The sequence below is a fragment of the Ruditapes philippinarum genome, unplaced genomic scaffold (genome assembly GCF_026571515.1).
Source record: "Ruditapes philippinarum isolate M1 unplaced genomic scaffold, ASM2657151v2 ctg5194_1_1_1_1, whole genome shotgun sequence".
Taxonomy (NCBI): domain Eukaryota; kingdom Metazoa; phylum Mollusca; class Bivalvia; order Venerida; family Veneridae; genus Ruditapes; species Ruditapes philippinarum.
This window is the reverse complement of record NW_026852318.1, coordinates 52,270-76,944: the sequence shown is the minus strand read 5'-3', so window position 1 is coordinate 76,944 and position 24,675 is coordinate 52,270. Positions and strand designations below refer to the sequence as shown.

The window sequence follows — 24,675 nt, the reverse complement described above, 5'->3', positions numbered from 1 at the left end:
TTTTTAGCAATTCACATTTAATAAATACTACTTAGGGTGTCATTAGACCCAACCCGATGTAGTCTAGAAAATAGTTCTTGAACATTTTGAAGTGTCCCAATTTTGGTCATGTCTGGTTTGATTGGTCCTATCTGTCTACTGTACTTATTGCATCTATGTAGTTTTTGTGTGTAATATGATGATTTTTATAGTTATTTTTGTGTATTCTCTAGGACCTCACTTCTTGGCGGGAGGATTAAGGATATGCTACCCGCCAGCGGACAGAAGTTTTTTTAAAGTGGTCAATTTAAACAGTGTTAGAACGAAAATGAGATTCCTGAAAAAGTAGAATGCTAACATATTATATTTCTGGCATTATTTGACTTAGATAATGTTGATGTTTCCTCAACAGTGTGTAAAATTTTAAACATAATGTATATTCTTTGTGTGAAGTCAAAACATGTTCATTTAATATTTACAAAGAGACTGCGTATATGACAATTATCAATATTTTCTAAAAATCAAATTTGAGCATAGTAAATCTTTAAGATGTGTAACGAAATAATGTGACTATTAGAAAGTGTTTCTTACTTTATTAATATTAAAATAAGACAAAATGAAATGAAATGAATTACAATAAATAAATAAATAAATAGATAAATAAATAAATAAATAAATAAATAAATAAATAAATAAATAAATAAATAAATAAATAAATCATCACTCACATACAGGTACCTGTAAAAAATAAAGACATTAGTCTAGTAGTTAATGAACATGAAAGAGGCTGTGTTAAAAGTTTTCAATAGGATAAAATTTTATCAGTATGCACACATATTTGTGGAAGAACGTTAATCAAATATTTTTTTCAGTTAAAAAATAATGGACACATTTTCCAATTCATAGGAAGAAAAAAAATGAATAGCCTTATTGCAGTATAATAGCAAAACTTGGAACGCCTCTAATTATCACAAGAACTGGCCAAAACCAATTGACCAATGGCTTGAAAGGTGATCAGAGATCGTCAAATAGACAGCAACTTTAACAACGCTCTTCCCATTTTGCAGAGCTCTATTTATTCATAAGTCACCGACAAAGTTTTCCATTACCATTTTGAGATCAGCTGTCGGTGACTGAAGAGGAAAGATAAAACTATATTGAAAATTTAAGCTCGCGTTTCTTCTGAATTTGATGAAATAAAAAAAGAGACGCGCTTACAAATATCGTTTAGAAATATTAATAAAAGTTACCGAAAAGTATTTAAAACGTCAAAACAGTAAAAAACGACAGCTAGGATTTGACATTTACTCTGCGGTCAAAGAACACTAATTTCGATTTATTTGAAATTAAAGCAAATTTTGGAGAAAAGACTCGTCGGGAACTACAAGAAAGGAAACACGGTGATAGACTGGAAATGCTCAAATTCGACCATATGGTTATCTATGTGCTGTTGTTTGTGTTAACAGTGTCGTCTGCTTTCTCCAGCCCTGTGCTGACTGGATACCGACAACAAAGAATTTCCTCAAGAAGCAGACGAGATATACAGGTACTAATTCATTGCATTATTTTCATTATAAACATACAATATATAATAATTTGGTCTTAAAATTACAATGATATATAATATTTTGGTCTTAAAACACATTAAATTAACATTAAAAATTTTGACATGACTTTTCGAAAGATTTTAAGAAATATTACTTTAAAATCTATTGATTTGCTTTAATTAATTAGTCAAGCCATTTTGAAAAAAAAATATATCTAGAAACGATTCATATGGAGTTCAAAGAACATCCTTAACTTTAATTTTGTTTATTGTAGAATTTCACGATTTTAATTGATACTGATTTGGTGCTTTTTTTTAAAATTTAACAAAAACAAATTTCATCGTCAAATTCCAGGTCCCATGCATACCGATTAAATCATTTTATAGAAGTATCTTTTGAAATATATCAATGAAAATAAGTCGTCTGTTTCAGTAGCAGACGACATTTTAAAAAGGATAACAATCTTAATTTGATACAATTTTTATGACTTTGGCGTAGATTTTAATCATACAAAATATGTTTTACTTCAAATTACGTTTGCAAATCGCAGATGGGATTATTACGTTTAGCATTTGATCTAGTTTCATCACCTGCAATAAACTTTAGATATATTGTAAGGTATCTTGTCGCACCTGCCTTTGATATGCAAGCTATAGATGGGACTGACTCCGAATTAACATGCGTTAATGATGAATAAGTAGACATAAATATGTAGTTGATAGATGTAAATAGTTGTCAATCCTTTTTTTTCTTGATGGAAGACATTTCAAGCTCTTTGATACCTGGAATATTAAAAGAAAAAGTAAACATTAATAAGGAAATGTCTTGTTAACTATCTAATTGTAATTTGGAAAGCATTTTTCTTATTCAAAAGCCTATAAATGAAAAAGAATATCATTAATAATAATAATAATAATAAATGGCTGATATTAAACCAAAGAAAATTCATACTTTATTCAAACACATTTATAAGTGGATAACGGCAGATAACCGACGATATTAATTAAGACTTTCGCCCATTCCTGAAATCATATTCGAACATTGTTGATATGACCACATCTATTTGGTCAATCTCAGGCAAAACAATCATTTTATGTTTTCTTTATTAATTTGCATATGTCAACGTGGTAAGAAAAAATTATAGATTTGTTTAAAACAAATGTGTCTCAAAGTTCATTCAATCGACAATTTAACAGAAGAATTGCCGATGATTCTTTCATCAACCGGGTGATCCATTTACAATATTCTGTTAATAGATATTGTATTGTATTCTAATTTGTGTATATCTAAATTTCAATTATTCTCTCTTTCCAGGGAATTCCGACCCAGATACAACAGGATCTTGCCGGGCCGCTAATGCGCATGTTGTTCAAGGAAAAAAGCCATTTGTTGAACTTTTTGTCGACACGCAGCCATGAAGAAAAGCGGCAGCGACAATGCTATTGGTCCGTCATATCCTGTTACTAGGATATCACGTGCGATATTGTCGTCTGGGAACGCGTATAAACATCCCGCTGTTAACATTACCGACAACGGACGGATAAGATCAAATCTACCATGGCTAAATTTCATTTAAAGACATTAAAAACTGGGAAACGATGACATAAAATGAACACAGGAAACATTTAAATATTGAATAAAAACTGTAATTCTCTCTGGGTATCCATTTTCTGCATTAATCAAACAAATATTTAATGTCAGAACCTTTTTTAAAGATTGTCTGTCATTATATAATATAATCATAGAATCGATTTTCCTAAAATCACAAAATTTTGTTTGAAAATTCAACGATACTCGATTTACGATAACAAAATATTTAAAAAATGAATATTGATATAAATATAAATATTTTTATATATGCATAAGAGTGACTTTTACTGATTGTTCAACACAGTACTACATATTTCTATTTCGTAATGTCACGTTATATTGGCAGTTTATTCTAATACTAACAAGCTATGTAATTAAGATATACTTTTAATAAATTCTTCTGACAATTTTTTGTTGTATTAAAGAATTAAAAATTTAAAATATATGCATATGGTTTAATTCAAGCAAAACTGACAAACTTTTTGTTGTTTTTGTTTTTGTTTTTTTAAAGGAAATTGAAATTAGGGTACGATGTGTGATTGCCAAATGTGTATGAATGTGAATATATATCATATAATTTGAAATGATTAAATGGATTTTATTCACTCTCTTTTTAGTTTATAAATTGAAAATTTAATGAATAAAAAATATTTTATTATAAATGATGCATTTCATGTAGGCTTTTCAAAAGAATTGTTAAGCGTTAATTATTGAGGGCATATTTTAACTTATTTGATAGCTAGCTTGATGAATTGAATAGAAAGTCGTTGCCTTTAATACAAATGTCGTAAAATCTAAAACAGATGTCGTAAAATTAAAAACAAAACGTTTAAATTGTATGGTGTACTGAACAGTGTATGCAGTATGATTTTGTGATTTGATCAGTATCGTTGTTTATTATTTTGTTGTTTGGTTTCTTGAATAGATCGGAACTTTTATTGTAAACTTCAAGGCAAAAGAAATAAAAGCAAATATTTATTACAAGAAAAAGAGCTGTTTGTTTTACTGAACATTTTTTACTTGATCTTATTCTACAGCCCTATCCTTTTGAGCGATTGCCTTGATAAGGAAAATCGTATGCCAACATTATGAATCTTGGCCAGTCAGCACACGTTTGCTCTGTTTAGTTTTAGTATTTCGATACCGATTCCCCTTTCAATTCTAATGGACCGTTCCAAATCTAAATCTGGACAAATCCATTTAAAAAGTCGACAACTTAGGGTTTTGTTGGATTTTAAGTAACACTTGCACTGTAGAGGGGATACGTTGACTCTCCAGCTGTACTGGTAGGGGGAAGATCTCAGGCGGTACTCCATGAATTATTTAAGGCGCGAACGGCTATTTGAATATAACCATTGACCTTCCGTAAGCTAGTTGGATAGCTTCCTCACATGAAATAATCAAAAGTCTCTGACGGGATTTGAACCCAAGACGGTAACTTTAACCACTCAACTGCGTAGAGAGTTATCTTATTACCTTTATTTATACATGTACATACAAAACGCATTTGCTCTTCAAGATCATTTAGATTGAATCAAAATTTAATTGTGCAACTTTAAGGGGTTATGTCTTTGACCAAGTGTTGAAGCTCACTGAGCTCGAACCGCTTGACCTTTACCGATGTGAGTTCGAATCCTGTCAGGAACTTTGGAATATTACATGTGAGGAAACCATCCAGCTAGCTTACGAAACAACTGTTGTACTACTTAGGTGCTAGCTTGTACCTGGAATTGTGCACAGAGGAGCACCTGAGATCTTGCTATAAAGCTGAAAAATCGTCATATGACATTTAAAGTTAAAATGCAACTCTCGTTGAATAGTAATAGTCGGCTTTTATCACAACAAGTCATATCAGTATTGTCTACTATAAAATCAGATCCATTCAAAGAAACAAAAACAACAATAGACTATCCTTGTTGTAACAAAACGTTATTGAATTAACAACACCAATAGCACATTAAATTTTGTATCCCGTACACAAAATTACTCTCTGCACAACAAAAGGTAACCCCAAAGGCCTGCGTTTCCTGTTGACATTTACAATAACTAGTTCCCCTTTTTGTTTTCATAAAAGCATTTATAGACATGTCAACATGCGTGTTTTTATTGTTTTCTTTGTTGAAGAAAGATGAGAACGAACTTGTCAATGCTGAAATTTTCAATTCCAAAGATAATTAGAAAAGTATGCAATATTCACCAGAATACATGTATATATAAAATTATCATTTTGACAAAATGTGATGCAATATGTAAAATCTATTCACCACTGACTTTTATCGAGTAATAATAATAATAATAATAATATGTGTAATAATAATAATGATGATAATAATAATAATAATAATAATAATAATAATAATAATAATGATAATAATAATAATAATAATAATAAGAAGAAGAAGAAGAAGAAGAAGAAGAAGAAGAAGAAGAAGAAGAAGAAGAAGAAGAAGTAGAATAAACACGATAATTCAAATACCATTCAAAATAGAGAACATCTTTCTTTTTTTGTTTTCAGTGAATAAAAACATTATGTCACAAAGAAATAAGTCTTCAAATATTTTTTTTCGCGCGTGTGAAAAAAATTGAGAAAATTTTCATGTCTAATTGAACTAAATTCCATATTCACTAAAAGGGACACTAATTTTCATTGTATTTTATGTTGTTATCTATTTTAAAGCTTTTCCATTTTACTAGTCAGACGATATCAAAATTTGGCGCCAAAAGACCTTAAGTTTCAGTCAGTTTGACATTTATCAAAATAGTCGTTGAAAAGCATAACATAAAGTTTGGTATCTATTTGCTACATGTTCACCATACATTTTCATAATATGAAATCTATGGAAAACATTAACTGCCATAATTAAAAGCATTTCAGGCGTACCATAGAAATCAATTTAGTTCATTTGAAAAAAAAGGAGTAAAAAAAAAATAACACGAAAAAATCAATGTATTTGATGCTATTAAGGCAATGTTACAATTATCTAGTTGTTTGATATGATCAGTACTATTTATTAAAGCAAAACAGTATATAGTATTTTCTCAACTAATATTCGTTGCAAAACTTAATTGAGAGAAAAATTCTATATTCAAAAAATTGACCTCGAACGGTGTTATATGTTTAAACATTGAAAAGAACACTAATTACTAAACGAAGCAGAAGAATGACGCTATTAATTGTTTAACGGCATTGCAACATGTATAATATTGTGTTAAAGATACTTTTTTATTTATTTTCATTTTATCTATAGATGCTAATACAATACTTTCAGGGTAAGATATACATCAGAGAAGAATTGAAAGCCAAGGGGCACAACTAAGTTTCCTTAGTAAAATGCTTTTTGTGATACTGAGAGAAATTGCTTACTGGGGTTACTTCCCTTGATAAGTAAACACTATTACGAAGTCATTGCAGCAAGACAGACATTTGGGGGAGACAACTAGCATCGCCTTTACAACTACTCTGAGTAAAGCCTTTTGTATTTCAGCAGTTAAAACCGCTTTGACGTGCTTCCTTAACTGAAACGAACAATCATGTAATTTTGCAGAACATAATATTAATAGATCTATATAAATTTAAAATACTTTCATCGTTTTTATTACAGTCGTTGTACCCTGATATAGGAATAAACATTTTCAACCAATTAAGTAAGTTAATGTTGTCTTGAAAATAATCAAAGGTCTACTGTATATGACGCATAAACGAGTTCGAATCTGTTGTGCCATTACACATCTATGTCGCAACGACGCTTTATGAAAGTTTAAAGGTATAATCGGATATGCTACAGTTACCTAGACTTAAAGGCAGATTGTAAAATTGATTAAGAGAATTTGTTTAACTTTGAATGAGCTAAAATAAAAAGAACTTATGTAAATATGACAACTGTTATCAACACTTCACCTTTACGCTGCTGGAAACTAATTTAACTTCTTTATTGTCAACAAGTTCGACCAAGACAATGAAGATCTTATTATCAGTTCGGCGACGATTTCAATATTAACATCGGTCATTTTATCATCAGCGTCATTATTAACAACTTCGTGCTCAATATCGGCATTATTTAAACGACGAAACTATTTCAGATTTCACATAGCCCTACTGGACGATGTCCTTATTAACAGCTTCGTCATTAAAATCGACATTGACGCACGAAACTATTTCACATCTCATTTGTTCTTCTCGACGGTGATTCTTGAACAACTTCGGCTTTCTTACTTTAACAACGACGTTTGTCAACCTCGAGCGTTAAACCAACCAGGCTCTTTAATTTCACCACCCTACCATCGGCTTGATGCAGTATATACATGTAAGATTATCATCAAATTATTCTTTAATTTTAAACTTTGACGAAAGTATTCAAAAAATTACAACGAGCGTTCAGTGAAACGAATGTGAACTTTTTTCGAGTTCGGCAAAATCTGAAACTTCGACTTATAATAATTTTGTCGTTGTAACACCGACTTTAATATTCCTAAAGTTTGTTAGTGTTTCAAATAAATATAATTGCAGTATTTCACGTGATATTTACACAGACAAATTTTCATTTCTCAGTTTTGAATTTTCCATTCCTGATTCTGTAAAAGCCCTCAAAATGAATATATTAGACAGTCAAAGGAACAAAACTTTTCTCCATATAAAGAATAAAATGGTGCTTCCCTAACCTGACCCGCGTGGGTCAAGTTAGAGCGCTAGGATTTCACAATAGTTGTCACAGTGAACTCTGGAAACGTTAAAGAACATATCGAATGAATGATTTTGACTTATTTCAATCATACAATATCCACAGTATCTGTTAATATAACTTCAAGGATTTGTTCAAGTTACCTGACTTGTTTTCAAACTATTCGGTGATTCTATTGGCGTCTAAATTTTGTTCAACATATATAGATATATTTATGTTTCAAATCCAAAATATATAGAATTTAAAGAGAAATTCATGCTGAAACTTTTAGAAATGTCATTTTAGCGCGAGTTGATTACAAAAGATCATTTTAATATTTTTGTCATTATTTTGCCTGAATATCCCTTTAATCAACATTGGCTTCATTTAATTATGATGCTATAAAATAATGTGTGAATAAGCAACGAGTTTCGTCGATTAACAACATACAATTTAACAAATTAGAAGAATATACATGTTTTCTTCGTAAGTAGGTTTTTTTATTATAATTAATTGAAAGTCAATAAATTATTTATGATATTTGAAACGAACATAATTATGTACGCTGGGGATTAATATTTTATCGCTTTTATATATGTACAAAACTTGAATACATTTGAACCGCGTCATGACAAAACCAACATAATGGGTTTGCGACCAGCATGGATCCAGACCAGCCTGCGCATCTGCGCAGTCTGATCTGGATCCATGCTGTTCGCTTACCAACCCTATTACAAGTACAGAAACCGATAGCGAACAGCATGGATCCTGATCAGACTGCGCGGATGCGCAGGATGGTCTGGATCCATGCTGGTCGCAAACGCACTATGTTGGTTTTGTCGTGACGCGGCTCATTTTTCTGTTCTGTTCTATAAACACCTGTATGTATTGCTGTCAATTGCTTGTTGGTTTTTACCGAGACTTTCCACATGTTTGGTTATATCACGGCGGCGGTCTGTCTACCTTAGCGAGTTTCTTGGATTATAACCAATTTCTCCGCTACTAACCGACGATTAACACCACATGTTTCTTAATCATCAGTGAGAGGCAATTAACCATAAGACACAATGTCCGAGATCAGTTGTCACGGAGAAATTTCTCCTCGACCGAGGATTGAACCAGCGACCCTTGGATTACAAGTCCGATACTCTCCCTTTTGAGCTTAGCTGGCAAAGTAAGTATTAACACCTATTTTTGCAATATTTTATTGAATTCATTGTGTCACCCTGTCATTGGTGATGTCATAATTTACTGGTAAATGCAAGCTACCCACCACGCCCCCTCCCGCACCGCTTTAAACAGAATTTGATATTTAGATATGAATATGAGGAATTTTGGTAACTTCTGAGCCTTACTTGTGGAGAAAGATGCCTGACGCGCCTCAGCGATTATTTGGGCACGAGTGGACACCTGAGTAGATATTTCAACTTCCAGTAGTAATTTAGCAAGACTGCTTCGCAAGGATTTAATCCACACCGGTGATACGCCGTCACTGACCTTAACTACTCAGCAGTGCAGGCTTTTTTAGTTCTCATAACATCTACATCGTTATTAACTTGAAATTATTTGCATGTTGATCAAGGTAGACCAGACAAAAGTCTTACCATTATTTTACTCTATATACAATGTACTTCATTTGTTATTACTATAAAAGAAAAGCCGCGTAAGTATAAATATTTAATTATCCTTTTCATTGAAAAATATATATGGAGAAATAAAGCACGCATTCAATGGTATAATATCGCTTGATAGTACTCTATGACATTAAAATTATGATTAATTTGTCCACATGGTCTTTAAACATAATTTGATGATCTTTTGAAATACGTTTTCATATCTAATTAAAGAAACCCACTCAATCAAAAGTGAAACACAGCATTCATTGTCATAGAAACTAATTTGTTCTTTGTTTGCGAATGTCATTCACTTAGAAAATACTATATATAATTATGAAGCTTATATATTTTATATCTTATTGAATATATATAATTTGTATCAATAACAATACTTTTCCTTTTAACAATAAAATAATTGAATCTATATGTGGGCGCAAGTGAGCGAATGTGCTTGCGTGCTGTTGTGTTATTTTCATGCAATTACGTATTAATTTTTTATGCATGTTAAAACCATCTGAATGTCAAAGAAAATGAACAGAATGATTTTATAGATGACGTCACATTACTACACATAATGTATCGGTGGCGGGGGGTGGGGCGTAAGAGATGTTGCATTTTTCATTTTCTCATAAACAGACTGAAAACATCTATCTGCATTTTCGCCTACTTAATTGTGATTTTATTGTCGTCGAGGGATCTTCTAGTTTTTTTTTTCTGAATATTCAGTTGGTTAACTTGACAATCTTTGAAATAAATGTTGAAAAGATTACGCTCGAATACCTTCAATAACTCCGGAAGTAAAATATTTATCACATATCTGATAATAGGATACATTCTGTTAGTTTTTTCAAGTATTGTTTTATGACATTATACTTAAGTAATTAAAAAAGAGAAAATAAGAATCCCATAGGAAAGTCCAAATCGGCAAATAACTAAAAATATTGCAGGCTCGGTTTCATTGAGCCAGGTCATAGACGGTACTGCCTACTTGAAAGTGTCATTATGATTTTTATGTAGATTTTTCATTGCAAAGTTAATAAGACAAGGGAATTGTTAGTTTGAAAAAAGATAATTTTAAGGGTGTTTTAATACTGCATATTTTTGAATACATGCCGTTTGATTGCTTGATTTAAGGTGCTTGTACTAGATTTGTCACAAAGATGAAAACATACGACTCCAGATCATTTCAAGAAGAAATTGCACAAAACCAAAATAATTTCGACGCGCAAGGATATTCTTGAAAAAAATGCTCTTTTAAGAAAACGCCTGAAAAAGGAAATTTGTATTTGGCACTCTCATATAAGTTTTCTTGTTTTATAATCGGGAAAAAGCTATATGGCTAGCTTTCGCAACGTCGATGGTTCTACTCATGGTTCGTTCGTGCCTGAAAAAAATGTACCTGAGGTCTCCCTCCATCAGTAAAACTGGAACATCGCCATATTACATTGTACTTAAACAATGCTAGTGCGGCTAAAAATTCATAATATCACTTTTTTTGTGTTCAAATGTTGAATTCTACTTAAGCCGGTGCAAGGGGGCGTGAACGGTAACTTGCACTATCCAGTACCGTTCATGAACAGGCTCAATCAAACCGAGCCTGCGACATTTTCAATTTTTGTCATGTTGGGCTTTATTTAGGGATTCTGTATTCACTATTTGAAATAGAGAATACAGAATCCCTAAATAAAGCCCAACATGAACAGACTCAATCAAACCGAATCTGTAAGTTTAAATATTTTTGTCCCGTCTGTTTGATTAAGACTGTACATTAGATATAATTTTTACTTACAATTTAAACAACGTTGTAGTGCTTCTATTAAAGAAATAGCTAAATATAGAATCCCTATAAGCCCGTCTCACACAAAACACGGTTGGACACACGATTCCCATACGGTATACTCGGTTATACATGGGTTGACTGGTACGAGTTTTGAGCTCCAACCGTGCTTTTGGTTTAGTTGGCACGAATTAGACTCGAATATAGCACGAGCATGTACGAATTGAGCACGGATATACTCGGTCAAGCAAGGTTTGAACACGATTTTTATACGAATACATACGACTGTTGTACGGTTCCAAGTACGGTCTAGTACGGTCTGGTACGATTAAACACGACTTTTACTCGATTTACTCGACTTTCACAGGGTTTACATAGGGTCCCGCCGACTTTTGTTCGAGTTAAGCTCGAAATATCACACATTTGTGTATGTTTTGATATAAATTAACCCATTTTGATGACTTGGCTTCATGAATTTTCGAAATTTCAACGAGGAACACTTGTATATTATTAGTTATAAAGATTGTTGACAGGTTATATGGCCCTATATAAACGGCTGTTTGTAAATATAACCCGAGCCGATAGGCGAGGGTTATATTGCAAATAGCCGTTTATATACGGCTATATAACCTATCAACAATCTTTATAACGAATTTATAATACAGCAAACATCATTTTTTAGAGAAAAAAGTAAGATTTTTTTCATGAATCGACAACAGCTGTGTATATAAAACTATATAAACGTCACGATTATCCAATGAAAAGCGACGTTACAAACGTGCAGTATTATAAAGATCATTATAATACTGCACGTTTGTAACGTCGCTTTTCATTGGATAATTGTGACGTTTATATATTTTTATATACACGGCTGCTGTCGATTTATAAAGAAATCTCGCTTTATTCCTCTAAAAATGATGCTTGCTGTATTATAAATTCGTTATAAAGATTGTTGACAGGTTATATGGCCTTATATAAACGGCTGTTTGCAATATAACCCTCGCCTAGCGGCTCGGGTTATATTTACAAACAGCCGTTTATATAAGGCCATATAACCTGTCAACAATCTTTATAACTAATATTAATATCAATAAATGAATAAAAAGGTGAAGCAATGTAAAATGAATGTGTCTTTTTTCTGTTGTGCAGCGGTTGGTGGAGGGTCCACCGAGTTGGCATTGGAGTCTGAATCCCTGGGAGACACGGTTATTGCCGGTTGGTCCTCCAGCTTATCAGGGTCAATAAGTTGGAGTGGTCGGTGGGCCTGGATGGCTCTTCTTGTATTCCTTCTATGCGTCCAACACTTTTTCTTTGGATACATTCTAGTGTGATGCAGCAAGCACTCTTGGTAGGGTGGCAGCAGGTAGTTGTGTTTTTGTACCGTTCTTGCTGATGTAGAGGCCGTGTTAGACCGTACAAGGCCGTGTGAGACCCTGTATACCCGTACTTTACCGTGTCGACCATGTGTGTTTCGTATATGAACCGTATTGGTCGTATGGCGATCGTATGAAACCGTGTGTGCACTCGTTTGAATCGTACCGTGATCTTGTGACATTCGGGTGTTAATCGGGTGTTGGATGTAGGACTTTGGGACGGTCTCGAACGATTCCATACGATTTATATACGACCTTGATACGGTTGGGCTCACTCGTGGAGTGAACTTCACATACGGCTGTATATACGGTCTCATACGGTCTCACACGGTCTCTTACGGTCTTGTACGGTCGCTTACACTGTCATACACGGACATGGCATCCGTACCAGTTTTTTAAAAGTTTTAAAAATCATACACGGCCTACACGGATATACTCGAATGGCCCGAGTGTAACTCGGATAACGCTACGGTAAATTCGGTTGTATGTACGGTTTACACGGGTGGCCAACCGTGTAAGCCGTGTGTCCTGTGTGAGAAGGGCTTAAAGAAAGCCCAACACGGCAAAATTGAAAATGTTGCAGGCTCGGTTTGATTGAGCCTGTACATGGACGGTACTGGAAAGTGCAAATTACCGTCCACGCCCCCTAGCACCGGTTTAATTGTTGATATACAGACAAAGTCAATGATTCTGTTGTCTTATTTAATATTGATTAAATTAGTGTAAATAAGAAAATAGAGAAAATAAGAATCCATAAAGAAAGCCCAACACGGCATAATTGAAAATGTTCCTGGCTCGGTTTGATTGAGCCTGTTCATGGTCGGTACTGTTAAGTGGAAATTACCGTCCACGTCCCCTAACACCTATTTAAGCAGAATTCAACATTAAATATGAACTGGTATAAATTGGAATTTTGAAACATCCACAGATGTGTTCATATGGCGGTTATCATGGAACCTTCAATGTGACTCCATGAAAAGCGGCATATGGTCCCCAAATAAAAAAAATGCGTGTGTCCTAAACGAGAAAACAATGGGCGGAACTAAGTAAAAAGGAATTTTGAAAGGGGATCAGAGGTTATGAACCCTGCAAATACAAAAAACATTTAAAATGCCTTATTCGTTTTGGATTTTTGACGAAATCTTTTTCAACAATATAATATTATAATGTTTTCAATACAATACAAAATACCAACGTTATGAAGTAAAAATGTGCATTTACTTGCCTCACCTTACATATGTATAACAAGGAAATGAATGTGTATAAGCACTTTCCTTAACATTTCCTTGAAAGTGATTTATTTGCCTTTTAATATCAAATGAATTAAATGTTATATTTTAAAACTGTAGCCGATTTCATTATAGTTTCATTGTTGTTTTTTCTTACGTAAAGACGAATTCCACAAGTATCATTTCACTGTCCTTGTTTTTAGTTTCAACTTGCTCATGTCATACTTACCTATTTTCTGTTTTGTTGGGTTTTACGGCTCATTAACAACATTTAGGTCGTATGGTGCTGTAAAATTATTGATTAATTGTCTTGTTTATGTTTAACCTTTACCAGCTAAATGTGCACAATAGAATGTTCCATCTATGTGGAATTTTGAAAGGGACTAACAGTTAAAATCGGCACATTCTCGAAATACTGAAGTTAAAAAGCCCACATAAGAAAGTGATGACAGGCCGTGCTCGGTAGTGCACGTGTGCAGAGGATCGTTGTGACAAAAAGGTGGGCTGTTATGGCTGCAAGCAATTAGAGGGATGGTTATCATGGCGGCGGACGTTTTCTTCTGATGGTGTCAAATAACGTATTCAATGTCAACAATAAGTATATATACAAATGTAGTATTGTCTTATTTGAGTTTTAAAATGTCATTTTTGTTGGTGGTCTGGAGATTTCATATCGAATCTTTATATAAAGATGTTTTATTATGTTCATATTTGTACCATGTCACGAACCAAAGGCTCAAAATAATCTAAATAAAGTAGTATATACACAGGTTTTTGTGTATAGGCCATAATATTTTGATGAATTAATAAGCTTGGTTTGTTTTTATTTGTTTTATTGTAGTGGGATTTGATTTCCTCCTTTAGTTTTGCTTCAGGCTAGTAGAATTAATTTCTCCTTATATTTTTTCTTGCATATTATGTTTAGATTAACAACGAGAATAGAATAAGTGTCGCCTTCTATGAAAATGTTTGCATCGTTTTTCTTGACAAAAAATTAACTGTCTAGTCTTCATAGAATCATTAATTTATAATAATAAAACAGAATCAATTGGTCAATAAAGTCTTTGTAGTTGAAGTATTCTGAAATGGTCTAGAAAATATATTTACAACAAAATAAAAAAGTTGAAATGTTCTCTAAATAAAAATGAAAGAAAATGTTACATAAATAAAGTGCAGTTAAAAAAAAAGTAATGAATTAAAATGTCTCGTTTCTATTGAATCTGAAGAAAAAAACCCACAATGAATATCGCAACCATTTTTAAAGCCACCTCTTTAAGTATTGAGCTTGCTGTTTTTGTATGTAAAGCAAATAAGTTAATATCTCGGTTTTTCTGGATCTAACAATGTCCCAGCAAGTGATCGACTTCTTTTTGCTCATTTTTTCAGAATCAACCATGAAAAATAAATGACACTTACGATTACATTCAACATCCGAGATAAATTGGCAAGGAACTTCCACCCTGCCTAAGGATCACATCCAGGAGAATTCAGGATATATTTCTGTAACAAAGAGTGTAATGCTAAAGATATACTATGTTTATATTTGATATTTGAAAATAATATTGATGATTTGTACACAGTCTGTCTTTTTGTAAATATAAAATAAACATGTTTGGAACTCACACAAAGAAGATATGATATGCTTTAAAACCTACATACACAATGAATATATAGTGACATTAAAATACAGGCAGTTTTTTAAGAAAGGACTAGCTTAACTTGACCGTAATAAGGAAGACAGATTCCAATACATAATTTATAAATGTTTTATATAAAGAAGACATATTCAGTTAGAATTTTATAGAGTTCAATAAATTTCTGCAATAAAAATATTTCACTCAAAGATGAGCAGAGTATATCTTTAAGATATTCATCAACCGATCTTCTGTTCAGTTCAAATTGCACTTTGACATGTTTACACTGGTTGCTTTAACTTTAATAATCTGTTTCAACATTAAAATGATATTGACTTATCAAAGATAAAATTACCTTCAATATTATCATAGAAAACAAGCCAATATATCTTTTTTTCATTTTATATGAATTGGTAGAATAATGGTAGTATGTAATCAACACCACGTATTGTCTAGAGGAAAATTGAAAATTAGTTTCAAATTTTCTCATTTTCAATGCAAATAATTGAAAACGATCATTTTCCTGTGCAATTAAAGTAATCTCAGTGTCACACTTTCTTGTCATGTTTCAATTAAACTTTATATAGTACTATTCAAAGAACGCAAGAAACATCTATTTCAGTGACTATATGTGCATTTTTTCTCTGTAAAATTGACTTGAATCAATGATATACTTCAAAAGAATGGCTACTTTAATGATGATTGACCAAAAATTGTAATGAACAAGAACGTGTTTGTTAAACACAAATGCCCCTGGCTCAGATTCTTGTCAGTAACAATATTTATAATAAAAGCTGTCTGGGCAAAAGTGTAAAAAATCTATTTTTAGCACTGTTGACCTTGACCCAACTGACCCCTAACTGCATCCAAAGGAAGAATATCATGCAAATTATTTTCCTACCAAATAAAAATAAATATGTCAATATATAAAGGCTGTATGGGCAAAAGTGTAAAAATATATTTTTAGCACTGTTGACCTTGACCCAAATGACCCCTAACTCCATCCAAAGGAAAAAATTCCATGTAAGATATCTTCCTACTAATTATAATACAAATAGGTCAATAAATAAAGACTGTATGAGCAAAAGTGTAAAAATCTATTTTTAGCACTGGTGACCTTGACCCAACTGACCCCTACCTCATCCAAATGAGAATACCTCAATTTTATGTTCCTTTAAAATATGCAAGACATCTCGATAGAATAAGGTTACAACACCTGTAAAAGTGTACAAAAATCTATTTTTGACGTTGGTGACCTTGACCCAAATGGCACCTTACTAAAGGAAATGGAAGAGGTCTTCCTTTTGTATGACTAGTATAAACATGAAAGACATTAACTTAAAATTAAAGGCTGTATGAGCAGAAATGTTTAGATTTATTTTTTTACACAAGTGACCTTGACCTTGACCTAGAGACGCCTAACGCCACAAAAAAAGAGGACCGTTAAAGGTATCCACCTACTAAATTTGAAAGATATCATTAAATAAATTAAGTAATTAGGTGAAATATTTTTGATAAATCCAACTTGGCGGAATAGGTTAACCATACAAGGCCCTATTTTCAAAGTGATAAAAAGGGAAATTAAAGGGAAATTACTGGGAAAATGGATGGCACATTTATATAACTTGGCAATCTCATGTACATGGTATTGATAAGTAAGTGTGAAAATTATTAAGCCATTAGTTCAGATAGAACATAAGATATTTCCAACTTGCCTGAAAAGGGCCAAAACTTGGTGCAAATGGAAGCAATAGTTATGTAACTTACTGTTTTACTCGTTCACTGACCACATACGCGTGATTGGGCATAATGTCACTTTAATGTTATAGCCACACAATTCATATGAAGTACATGTTTTAAGTCAAACCGGAAGAAAACAATTGTATACTTAATTTACAAGTTTGATATGTGTTTAAATATTTCCAAACCTTATAAAGATTTCATATTTTAAGTTAAAATCGAAAGATCATGCTATTTGTGTCTCCCTATGTAAACTCCACTAACTTACATAATAAACCATTTTACTAACTTTAGAAGTTGTATGTACAATGTATTATTGAAATGAACTGGTTCCAATCACATTAATTTGTGAACATGGCATAAGTTTACGCTTTTCGGACACCCTGATATTGGTGTGCTTAAAGAAGGTTACACATTGATATAAATGTTTAGGCGTTTTGCTTTAAAAATATAAAAGATTGCTAAGAATGTTTTGCTGTATTTTTGTACGGAAGCGTCCTGGTGCCAATTAACATTTTCTTTATAACTCCTACGTAGGAGATAAAAAAGTCTAACTCCTACATAGGAGAGATAAAAACCTAATTTGGAGTTTTTAAGTCTTACGTAGAACTTACAAACTCCTACGTAGGAGTTATAAAGTCCTATATGAGTTTATAACTCCTACGTAGGACATTATAAGTGTTCTTCTATGTAGGAGTAATAAAGTCCTAAGTTATCAACACCTAATTATGCTTTTTATATCCTACATAGGACTTACAAAGTCCTACGTAGGACTAACAAAGCCCTACGTAGTAGTTAAAAGTCCTACGTAGGAGTTATAAAGTCCTACGTAGGAGAGAGTTTATAATTAGGCTTTTCTGTCCCCTTCGTATGAGTTTTCAATTTTTAAAGAACATGTTTAATTGGCACCAGGACGCTTCTGTAGGTTTGCTTTAAAAATTAAAGATTGCTTAGAATTTTGTTGTAGTTTTGTAACAGCATTTAAAGGAGTTCACTCTGTCTGACAAAACTTTGTTCTTCCCTTCTAGGACCATGTGAACACAAGCAAAGTAGAATCAAAGAAAAATATTTTATTGCAAAACCAACACCAAAACATATCTATAATTCTTTTTGGAAATTTTAAAGTGTTTTTAAAATTTAATTCCAAGGGGTACGGTACATATGTTTTCGGTCTTTTCCTTTTCACATGCATCATCCGATTGATAAATGCAGTTAGTTCTTTCACAATTATGACACGTAAAGCAGAGTGTATTACTTTCACATTTTAATTAATTTCTGAATTCCTAACAAGATCGCCTTTTGATAATATATAATTGTTAGTCTATTTTGCGAGATCATCTATTTGATTGCATGCCTAGAAAGTTAAAGAGTTTACAGAAAAGATCTAGCAGTAAATGCTATAAATTCGTTTCTTTTTTATTTCTTGTAAGAGGGGGGGGGGAGGGGGGAGTCCATAGCCTAAAAACATTTGAAAGTATTACATAGATTAAATAGGGCAAATGAAAACATAAAAATAATGATGAAGAAAAAAAATTAAATACTAAGAATTAGTAAAAAGTCGACAATTATTATTTGTTTCGACTTTAAGCAAGACATGGGCTTAATGTAGTAAAGACCTGCATCAAATGCTGTAAAGGTTTTAAAAATATTTCTAGTCACGTCAAAAAAACTCAGTGTAGCCCCTTAAAGACACTGTATGCCTAGATTATTTTCACCTGAGGAAAGTAGCACCGAGTATAAAAATTATTTCACCATGTAGCAACATGTAAACAAAGTAGTATTTTGACTTCCATACAAAATACTAAATCACTTGACTGCCAAAAGGAACAAAGCAAAAGATGGTTCAGATAATTGGCCAATAAGTAGTTTGATCGAAACTTTAACTGGACTCAAGAAAGGCTTTTAAGAAATAGAAATTAAAGCATTTTTAGGACATAATGGGCCTTTAAAGGCATTTACATAATCTATGTGGGAAGTTGACACTAAAAGGTTTGTGATGTGATTTTGTGATGAACAATTACTAGATTTGTCAATCTCATTGATAGAAATTTTACAATTCTAATTTTACAAACTTTAAATATGACACTTTTATTGTTTGATAAGAAAGACGATTAAAGATTAACAGTTTGACGATTTACCAATTACAAGTAAATGTGTTACGATTCATTTGAAATAATGCGATACTATTGGTCAAAAATAATTTCAAACATCAAGTATTGGCTAGTGTTTATTAGTAATAATTTACAAAATCATATTGATCAATAATGGCGCAGGAATTCAATCAATTTATTTTTTCAGTTCTCATAACATCGTTATTGAATTGACATTATTTGCATGTTGATAAAATTAGACTAATCAAAAGTCTTATCATTATTTTACTCTATATCCTTTATTTGTTATCACTATAAAAGAAAGGCCGTGTAAGTACAAAGATTTAATTATCCTTTTCATTGAAAAATATATATGGAGAAATAAAGCACGCATTCAATTGTATAATATCGCTTGATAGTACTCTACGATATTAAAGTTATGATCAATTTGTCCAAATGGTCTTTAAACATAATTTGATGATCTTTTGAAATACGTTTTCATATCTAATTAAAGAAACCTACTCAATCAAAAGGGAAAATCAGCATTCATTGTCATAGTAACTAATTTGTTCTTTGTTTGCGAATGTAATTCACTTAGAAAATACTATTTATAATTATAAAGCTTATATATCTTATTGAATATATAGTTTCCATCAATAACAGTACTATTACCTTTAACAATAAAATAATTGAATCTATATGTGGGCACAAGTGAGCTTTCGAATGTGCTTGCGTGCTGTTGTGTTATTTTCATTCAATTATGTATTAATTTTTTAAGCATGTTAATATCACCTGAATGTCAAAGAAAAATGAACAGAATGTTTTTATAGATGACGTTACATTACTAAACATAATGTATCGGTGGCGAGGGGTGGTGGCGTAAGAGATGTTGCATTTTTCATTTTCTCATAAACAGATTGAAAACATCTATCTGCATTTTCGCCTACTTAATTGTGATTTAATGTCGTCGAGGGATCTCCCAGTTTTTCTGAATTTTTTGATTTGTTAACTTGATAATCTCTGACATAAATGTTGCATAGATTACGCTCAAATACCTTCAATAACTCCGGAAGTAAAATATCTATCACATATCTGATAATAGGATACATTCTGTTAGTTTTTAAGTATTGTTTTATGACATTATACTTCAGCGATTAAAAAAGAGAAAATAAGAATCCCATAGGAAAGTCCAAATCGGCAAAACAATTAAAAGTGTTGCAGGCTCGATTTCATTGAGGCTGCTCGTAGACGGTACTGCCTACTTGAAAGTGTCATTATGATTTTTATGTAGATTTTTTATTGCAAAGTTCACAAAACAAGGGAATTGTAAGTTTAGAAATAAGGCAATTTTAAGTGTCTTTTAAAAACAATGTACTGCATATTTTTGAATTCATGCCCTGTGAAATGTTTTGTTAGATTGCTTGATTTAAGGGGGGGGGGTGTAATAGATTTCTCACAACGATTAAAACAAACGACTTGAGATCATTTCAAGAAGAAATTGCACAAAAACAAAATAATTTCGACGCACAAGGATGTTCTTAAAAATGCTCTTTTAAGATAACGCCTGAATAAGAAATTTGCATTTGGCTCTCTCATATAGGTTTTCTTGTTATATAATCAGAAAAAAAATATATGGCTAGCTTTCGGAACGTCGATGGTTCTACTCAGGGTTCTTTCGTGCCTGAAATAATGTACCCGAGGTCTCCCTCCATCAGTCAAACTGGAAAGTCGCCATAATACTTTTACAATGCTAGTGCAGCTTAAACATGAACATACTCAGTCAAACCGAATATGTAAGTTTTGTACCCGTCTGTTTGATAAATTACATGAGATATATGTTTAATTATAATTTAAACAACGTTTTAATGCTTCTAGTAAACAAAGTTGATATATAGACACAGTCAATGTTTATGTGCCTTATATAATATTGATTAAATAGTGTTATTAAAATTTTTTACATAATCAAGCACTAATTTTGCACTAATACAGCAATGACTATTCCATTCAGGGGGTCGAACGTATAGCGGTGCGATACTCCATTAAGCGAGGTGATTTCATGCGATACGCCCTAATGGCGGATTTACCCGTGTAAACACACGTCAGAGTGAGTGTTTTTTATTAAGTATTTCACAAATCTTCAATTACAATTGCATATTTTGTATTGAGGATGTGAAGATATGACCGACACACATTTCTTCAAAATTACAGAGGCCTCAATTCATAATTAAAAAAGTTATTGAAGGTGAACTGACGGCAACTAATTTTGGGTCGGTGAATAAAATCGCTAAATGCAAGCTTATATTAATATAGTTAATTTCTTTTTCTTCTTTATTCTATAAGAGTAATCATAATTGAGTTGCATAACAAGTACCTTTGTGCTCCGATATACATAGACGCTTACTGGTCAAAATATTTAAGTGTACGCTGGATTTTGGTGCGATAAAATAACAGTACGCTGTTAAAGGTTCGATATTTTTCATTATCACATCTGCTGTACATGTTTTCCTATGATTATACTAAGATATCTACCATATATGTGCCCGTTTCCGGAATTCTAAAATCTTCTTCTTTCCTTAAAGATTTACTTGAAATAAAAGTTTTGTATAACCCATTATATAAGTGTTTGAAATTAATTTGAATAATAAATAATAATTATCTTGTGATAATTAAAAGTTGGAAAAAAGTAACCTTTACTCAAAGATTTTTCATAAAAAGTAGGAATTTGACCAAAATATGTAAGAATGAATTTAAAGTGACATTATGTTCATATTTTCATAGTCAAGTTGAGCTGAATTGACTTTATATTTCTAAAGATTGACTGTTAAAATGGTGTTTGACCAGCAGGTGTTATTTGAAAATATTTAGGATAAAATTATAAATCTGCCTTAAATATAAAAAGACTGCCCCACTCTTTTTATAAATTGAACGGTACAAGTAAATTCTAATGGATATTTACAGAAAATTCCTTAGGATCCGTGCGTTATTTATTGTTTTCGCGAAGTCAATTATTAAATCAAAAGGAATTATTGCAAAATGAAAACTTATTTATATATTCACATGTTCACTCACTATATACCCTTGGATGGGCATAATGTCACTTTAAGAAACAAATTAAGAAATCTTGTATAAATTAACTCACTTTCAAAGCAGAACATTTCAGAAAAATAGCTGTTAATATGTGATATAAGGGCTGTTTTACTCCATGAGGTTCTAAGATCTTTAGTACATGTTGCTGTCAAACTGATATTTTTTTCATATTATAAATAGAATTGAACATTTCAAACAACAAACAAAATACAGTGAAAGTACATTTCACTGCTGTTCTAGAGAAAGAAACTGAGACCCAAGTGGTAAAAATCTTTAGGTGGTAAAATTCTTTTCTAAAATGTTGCTTAGAACAGGCTATTTTTGTAGTGCACATAATTGTGGCCTGTCAGGAAAAAACACAAAACTACAATTTCAAAATTCAGTCAGTCATTGGACACCAAACAGCTCAGTGTCTTTCTTAGAAACAGCTGATGCTCACATGTGCAAATACACAGTTGTTAATGTTGCAGAGCAATTAAAACATTACAAATTGATTAACAAACAAAACTACTGCCAGATAGGTAAAGTACCACAAGTTCAAATGCTGACACATGTGCAAATAAACAAAAAGCTATTGAGTATATAATATTAGATTGAGTCACACTGCTTATGAAGTAGTATATAAATAACACATGAATTTGTGGGTTACAGTTAAAATATCATCCCAAGGAAAATACTGTTAGCCAAGGTGTTAGCCGAGGGAAACAGTATTTTTAGGAGGGTTGATATTTTTACTGTTACTCACAAACGCTTGTGTGTTATTTATTTTATTTCCCGAAAGATACTGTAATCTATAATACTTTTATTTAAATAAAAAAACACTTGCCCAGATTTTATATTGTTAAAAAGTGCTGTTGGCCTGTAACAGTACAAATCTCTTGGTACACTTGCTTTAACAATAAGAGTAACTCCTAATGGAAATGAATATTTACAAAAAAGCGAGGGGTAATGCTATACATTAAATGTTGCAGAGAAAGCCTAGTTTTAAAAGTAAAACTACTGGCAGATATGTTAAATCACTAAAAGTATTAATGCTTTCATAAGCAAATACACAAAGCTGTTTGGTTTACACTGGTTATGGAGTAGTATAGTTATATATTCAAAGCGACAGAGCTAATGACAAATATCAGAATTACTGAAATACAATGATGTGCTCTGTATATAATATATAACATCCAATCCATAGAGGAAATCAGACCAGTATTATTTTTTTTATATAAATTTCAAGTTCCATTGCAAAAAAATAAATAAATGGAAGAAACAAAACGAATATTATCGTGACTATTGATTATTTGATATAATTTCAAATTTCTGTGCACAACTTATCTCATTTTAATGATTAACCTTTGTGAGAAAAGAATATTTAAATTAACTATATCATAGTATAATACATTAATTGACACTGTTGTTTTAATTGACACTGTGTTTGACATATGATTAACATACAAACTCAAAGTTTGATATTTCATCAACATTGAATAAGAATGTACTGTAATGAGGAAGTTGCTACAGAAAAACATACCAACATTTGTGCGTACAGTTGGTTTATCGGACCAAATATTAGGCGTACAGTAAGAAAACTGGAAATATTTTATATATTTTCGGATAGATATGGAAAACTACTCTTGTATATCGTTTTGTTTTCAAAAATAAACATGTTGGGACTTAAACTAATCGAATATCTTGTTTTAAAATGACTGATACATTATTCGTTTGTATGTGCATATCAGGTTGACGGTTGAATTTGCAGCAACAAATACCTCAATAGCTTCCTCAATTTCATAAAATTTAGTATTTTATTTTGACAAACATGCACAATTATAAGGTCTGATCAGCATGCACAATGCTATTCTCCAAAAAATTACAATAGACAACAAATATTTGGAAAAAATCATGCTCATACCAACTTTCGTTTTCGCTCCCGTCCGCCATTAGGGCGTATCGCGTGAATTCACCTCGCTTAAAGAAGTATCGCACCGCTATACGTTCGACCCCCTGCCATTGCCATTACTATTTTTATTTATCTAGCTTACTTTTATGCCGTAACAATGCCTGCTTATGTTTGAATTGTTTTAAAATATGGTAAAGGGATGATCCCTCGAAAGTTATTTATACAACAAAATTATATGAAAATTGCAGAAAGAATTCAAAGTTCTTGGCGGGATTCTTACCCACGGCTATAAGGTTCGAAGACAAACAGCGTTACAACACGGCCAAATATTCCCCATTTTTAAAGCTGCATTCCTCCAGATAAGGCAAACTATTTAAAGAGAATCAAACTTGAGAAAAACGGACTAAGATTTTAAGAAAGTAAAACGATTCAAGATAAAAGTAACAATTATTTGCATGTTATAC

The 24,675-nt window shown here is 32.0% G+C and overlaps 1 long non-coding RNA gene across 1 annotated transcript; it reads left to right on the top strand.

Annotated features, from left to right (window-relative positions):
• Positions 1–923: 923 nt before the first annotated feature.
• On the top strand, positions 924–4,108 carry LOC132756619 (uncharacterized). Its single transcript, XR_009629352.1, has 2 exons — positions 924–1,525; positions 2,841–4,108. It is a non-coding gene; the product is annotated as an uncharacterized LOC132756619 (long non-coding RNA).
• Positions 4,109–24,675: the final 20,567 nt, after the last annotated feature.